General features: G+C 38.5%; 1 non-coding gene across 1 annotated transcript; it reads left to right on the top strand.

The window, feature by feature from the left end:
• Window positions 1-1,267: 1,267 nt before the first annotated feature.
• Window positions 1,268-2,506, top strand: LOC101304561. Its single transcript, XR_184426.1, has 2 exons — window positions 1,268-1,317; window positions 1,759-2,506. It is a non-coding gene; the product is annotated as an uncharacterized LOC101304561 (transcript).
• The last annotated feature ends 4,009 nt before the right edge of the window (window positions 2,507-6,515 follow it).

The following is a 6,515-nucleotide window of genomic DNA, read 5'->3' as shown; positions in this document are numbered from 1 at the left end:
ATTTTGACGCGGACTTAACAGAGCCTTTTGATTTTTTCAAAATCGACGGTGGAGATGACGGGTGCGCGGTGCACCCGGGTGCGCTGTATAATTTTCGGTTGAAGAGATGATTAGGTCTAGTTAGGCTCAAAATCCAACTCCTTGTCTATGGTCCCCTTGCACACTTGTTTATGGCTCACGAGTCATTACTCGTTAGTGTACAGACATCCCTGGCAGATAGCTATACACTCGACTCTGAACACGACTTGACTCTACATGAAACAAAATCAACATGTTCGAAATTGTAAAAGTATCATAGCAAGATTTACCACAGAGTTTACCACATTAGTTTTGATTTTTGAATTGATAGTGTGATGAGATGCAAAATGAAGAGTCTCATCACTGTCGAATCGTCAAAAAATACATTTTCCTTATTTATAGAGTAACATACTAAAATTTTCCATATTAAAATGATCCTCTTTCCAAAAAAAAATGACCCTCTTTCCAAGAAGAACCTAATTGTTGCCATCGAAAATGTTGGAACTATGCAAAAGTGAGTGTTAGGCACAAGTAAATGTTGGTTACAAAGATGGGGGATGTATTAATTTAATTCTATATGAGGGGCTCAATTTCTGGGTATCCAAGACGCTAGACAGTTGCCAAAACATGATATACGACACCAAGGATTAAACGTTGTTTTCGAGAGTTGCATGCGTTGCATGAGAAGCAATATTTTGTGAAAAAATGCTAGTCAATAGAGGAGAGAAGCCATGACTCTGCTTTGAATAAAGTTTCAAAAACTAATAATTTAGATGATAAACCGGAAAAATAAATAAAAGTAACAAAAGTACTAATGAAATTGATCGGTAAATACGATCAGCGCAACACTATAAGAAAAAATAAGGCTTGCACACATGAGGGACAGTTTTAAGAGAGAGTGAGGGACAAATGCATCTCAACCACATGTATTAAATATAAAAACAGAAATAATACAACTTAAAATTGTGGATTTATTTTGAACCGTTAAATCTACTTATCCATCACATTCCCTTAAAAATTGTCCCTTAGTGCATGTTTGTTACGGGGGATAAGACTGGACTGGACTGGCTTACGTAAAAAAACAGGTGTTGTCCCACATTTGGCACCACTAGGGACTATATTAAATGAGCATACGTAGTCCCCAACGCTCTCCATGCCTCCTTACATAGCGGCCCCAAAATTCATAGGACTGCACAACGCTGAAATGTTGTTCTTGCTCGTTCTCGGCAGCAGCCTCATCGTCTCACTCTCATTCATTGGTTTCTTTCGCTTTAGTCTTCTTGGGCGAGAAGATTTCAGGTTTAGTTTCTCTCGTTTCTCACACTCTCTGTCTTGTGTTGATTATTGTTCAATATCTCCTTCAACCCACTCTACCTTCTTCTTTGTCTGTGTCATTCGTTTTACTAAAGACTAGGAAGTGATGATCTATTGTCATTTGTTTATGGGCTGTGATTATTTCACAAATTGATTGAGGATTTGGTGTATGGCTTGCTTCATCTGCTCAGAATTTGATCAATTTTATGCCTGGGTCTTTTTTTTTTCTCTGAAACGTTTGTGCTTCTCTCTCTATAAATTCTATCTGATGATATAAATTTTATGATCAAGCATGTGATCTGCTCACTATTTGATATCTGGAGTTGATTAAATTGAAAGTGTATAGGTGCTACCTTGTATCTAGCTTTAGAAGTATTTGTTCTTCTTATGTCCACAAATATAATTTCAGCTGGTATTGTTTCTCAGAGTTTGGACTCAATCCCGACTCATGGTCTACAGCATGTCAAGAAACAGATATTGTGAGCGAATTGGCAGACAACACAAAAGCAATCATGGTAAAGCCAATGCGTTGTTGCATGGTAAAACCATCTGTTTATGCCCTCTGTTTGTGCCTTCTAATTTTCTTTATTTTCAACAATTCCACATTCAGTTTTAAAGAAAATAGGAGGTGGTGATGAAATTCGATGGAGAGGCTGTTTTAGGAAGCATGGAGAGGCTGCATTGTCAGAAGTATACTGTTATTATGCTTTTTAGTCCTAAGTGACACTAAACATGGGTTAGGATTATTGAAAAATAAGCCTGGCTTAAGTAGTGTTAGACTATATTAGAATTTAAGCCTGGGTTACAGTGTCCCGTGTAACAAACATGGGTTAGGGAGCAGTCTTAAGAAAACATATAAAAGAAGTTTTTTATTTTTATTTTTTGGGAAAATGCCCATTTAGTACTAATTTAAACCCCTCATTCCTCATTCCAATGATAATCTTTTTCATTAGCCCATTTCAATATAAGGTAACCTCTTTTATGCTCAAATGCACAAATCTTTACTAAAGTCTTAACAAACTATATTATTTTAAGACTATTTTGCCCTCACCCCTTAAACATGCATAGAGAGAGAAAATGGAAGAGAGAATATTTGGCCGGAATGTCACCGGACTCCAGTCACCGGCCGTCGGACTCTGGTCACCGGCCGCCGGACTACGGTCACCGGTTGCCGGATTTCTCCAGTCGTCAGATTCCGGTCGCAGATTCCGGTCACCGGTAACTCAGTTACTGACCCCCAGTAATCAGTTACTGACCCCCAATAACTTGGTTACTGACCCCCAATAATCAATTACTAACCCCTAGTAACTCAAATTTTCTCCAGTCGCCGGATTCCTGTCACCTGTAACTCAGTTACTGACCCATAACTTGGTTACTGCCCCTAATAATCAGTTATTGACCCCCAATAACTGGGTTATTGACCCCCAATAATCAAACTTATTGTAATAGAAAAGAAGAAATACCAAAACATAATCGAGTTATTGGCCGCCAATAATCAGTCAAAACTACAACACGAATAATCAAGCTAAGGAGTACTGCAAGGAAAAATCCTCACACCAACGAATAGCTTCGGGAGCCACCGGTAATAAACATGTTACCGACTCCTAATAATAAATTATTGACCACCAGTAATAAATGGTTAACCCAATTTAGTGAGCCAATAATCATTTAAAATACAAGAAACAAAGAATGTCCAACAGAAAAGAAAGGTAGGAATTGTGAAAGGCATATTAATGTACACAAATGACACATGAGCAACACATTGTAGCTTTACACCTATCTCATATGAATACACAACGCCGTTGAAAATTATGAAAGGCATGCACCTACACAATACACGTCTCCTAACACTAGTGTTGACTATCAAGAATCAAGGAGAAAACCTCCCAATTTGCGGACGTCACGCCCTCACTACCACCACAGTTTACTACCCCTAATAATTTGCACTGACAACCCAACCAAAACCTAGCAATTGACAAAAAATTAAAAGAACACCCGGCCAAAACAAATAACCACAATAGGACGAGGTTGGAGGACGCAACCAAAACCCGATCTGGATTCCAAACCTTCGAATCTTCTCACCGGAAGAACCAAATCTCAAAACCACCGCAAGTAGACACCGACGGGTGCTCCAACAATTCTAGCTAGTAACCCTCACGCGCTCCTTCGTTTGAAATTGCCAGTCGCACCATGGACTCGGTTTTACCGGATCTACTTGATCAGATCTGATGCGAGACTCGTCGAGATAGCCGGATTTGATTGCTCGTCCTTGCTGATCTTGCCGTCGCGGTCGGTGCCGAAGAACAAGGACACAGTCGTCGTCAACGTTAGGTTTGAGAGAGAGAGAGAGAAGGATGAGAATGAGACGTGAGAGAATTTATAAATTCAATGGGTAAAATCGTCTTTTTGTTAAATTTCATTGGTATGGGCTATGAAAAACTTTTTTCATTCAAATAGGCTTTAAAATTCTTGATTATGTGCAAATGGGTATTTTCCCTTATTTTTTTATCTAATGACGTTAATTTTTATTGATCACAATTTGAGAGTAAGTATAACAACATAAACATAATCCGCCCACAGGGGCTATCTTGCGAAACTACCTAGTAGACACTAAGTAATATTTATGCTGAAGACCATGGGATAAAGCGTTATGATCAATCTTCCGTGGTAGCAAACGGGACAAGCAATCAGCCACCGAGACACAAGGAGGAAGGGACAAATCCACTACCTATCATTATTTGACTACTTCCGGGACCACCTTACGCAGAGGAGGCAACCTTAGAGCATCAACAAACTCTAATTAAAAGTCAAATCCAATAACTAAGTAAATGTTTTAGACCCGCAAGCAACCGTAGTCTAACTAATAACTAAAACAATAATGAAAAGCATAAAAGAAAAACCAGGGCCGAAAAGAAACCCTAGCCAAACCTCCAGCTGAATATGGAACCTTCAGGCTACACCCAAACCCAACAGACAAAGGCAGCCCCGTCTTCCCTCTCGGCCTAAGAAGTGACCCATCAGACCACCCAGTCACCACAACCACCGCTGCACCACCGGCTCCAGATTAGCACCACCGACCCGTCACTGCCGCCATCAAGACGACCTCAACTTGCGATGGTCCACCCCCAGCCAGCCTCTAGATCGGAGCACAACAAGCAGACCGAGGAAGACCATCGAGCGCGTCAACCAAGCCAACCACCAACACCCATCGCTTCCACTATGCCTCGACGCCGATCGGGCTCTGATCCCAGCCAAACCCGCCTCCATTCCCCTTCCCCACCACAGTCCAAACACTCCTACTAACCACGAACAAAAACTGGAACCAGACTCATGCCTCCTGGACTGAATTAGCCGACCAAATAACTCCCATCCAGCCGCACTGCTCATGCATTGACGAGGTGAAAGGCCATCACTGGTACAGAGTTGCAGCCGGACAGGACGAGAAAGGAGAAGCGGCGCTCCCTAGGGTTTTAGAGAGAGAGAGAGAGAGAGTTCTTCGTTTTTAGGTACAAAAATATATATAAAAGAAGTTAGTAACAACAAAAATAGAAAAACAAAAACAAAAAAAAACAAATGAAAGACTTGCAACTTCTTCTCTTCCTCTACTATGTATATGGTGTTGCTAGTTGTCACTGACTTGTTGGATTGTCGGCAACATAATGAAATTAGAATCCAATCGGATATGTGACGGGAGAGCATTAGTGTATGTTCAATTTGGTTCATTTTATGGTTTGTTTATGTATGTTCATATTGTCGAGCACAAGTAAAGATAGGCGGAGCCAAGAAGAGGAACCACTTCATCCAAACATTTATGGTATCTATCAAAATATTTAAAGAAAAAAAAAACAATACTCGAGTGTCAAAAGAATCTAGTACGTCTTTTCAATTCTAACTTAGAGCAAATCCAACTAAATGTTTTTCCCTAGCACGTTGCTCATGCCTACATCTAATGAACCTTAACTTTGATTGTTCAGTTCATAATCTCACTTAAGCAACCGTTAGTTCTTTATCGGCCATGAGTAAAAAGCTCGGCCTAATGGATAAGCATGTTGGCATATTGGCTATTGATATTCAATCACTAGGATCTCCTACTGCAGCTAGGAAAAGAAGAAGTAAAAGAAAAGCTTGATCTGAGGTATTTCGAGTATTCAATCATGGATCACAAGTAATGAGTTTTCATTTGTTTGGTTATGGTAAGTTAATCTCTTTATTGCCTAATTGTCCTGATTGAGAGATTTCTAGTAAAAAGTCTTATGTCTAGGATTTTCCATATCAGTTTTCTTAAAGTGCTTATTTGCAGGATCTTTAATTATTCTAGGATATCTGATTTAGTGCTTTTTCAAATCAGGTACATTAGAATTTTTATCTGCATCAATCTTGGGTTGTTAAAATCGTATATGATCTTTTAAATCACTACCAGAAGAAAAGACTTTAGCCGACGAAAAAAAAAAACCAGGCCGACGAATCAATTTTTCGTCGGCTAAAGTAGACTTTAGTCGACGAAATTTTCCTTAGTCGGCTAATTTATATTTTCGTCGGCTATAGTGAACTTTAGCCGATGAAATTTTAATTTCGTCGGCTAAATAATTTATTTCGTCGGCTAAAGTCACAGACTTTAGCCGACGACTTTAAACATTTTTTAGCCGACGAAATTTTAATTTCGTCGGCTAAAGTTGACTATAGCCGACGAAAATAAATTTCGTCGGCTAAAGTTCTTTATATTCGCAGATCTGGACAACAGCTCATCTGAGAAAAAAAACGGGAGAAGAAAAACGGGAGAAAAGTTTGGGTGTTGTTGAAATCTGTCCATAATTAAGAAATGGAGCTATATATAGGTACGTACATGTGTATATATGTTAATTTTGAGTTTTATTTGAGTTGATCGATTTTGAGTGTGATTGAATTGATAGATTTTGAGTATGTTTGATGTGTGTATATATATATATATGTGTGTTGATCGATTTGGTTGATGATTTGATAATATATATGAAGTTGTTGTTAATAAGTAGTAGATATATATATATATGTTAATTAATTATAATATTGTGTTGATGGTATGAAGTTGTTGATGATGATTTTGTGATGATGTTGATATATATAATATTGTTATGTAATTATTAATTAAGTATATCTATATATATATATATGTGTTAATTAATTTGTTATCAATTAATTAGTTGTAG

Source organism: Fragaria vesca, linkage group LG4 (genome assembly GCF_000184155.1).
Source record: "Fragaria vesca subsp. vesca linkage group LG4, FraVesHawaii_1.0, whole genome shotgun sequence".
Taxonomy (NCBI): domain Eukaryota; kingdom Viridiplantae; phylum Streptophyta; class Magnoliopsida; order Rosales; family Rosaceae; genus Fragaria; species Fragaria vesca.
The sequence above is the reverse complement of the archived record's forward strand: the minus strand, read 5'-3'. Positions and strand labels throughout refer to the sequence as shown.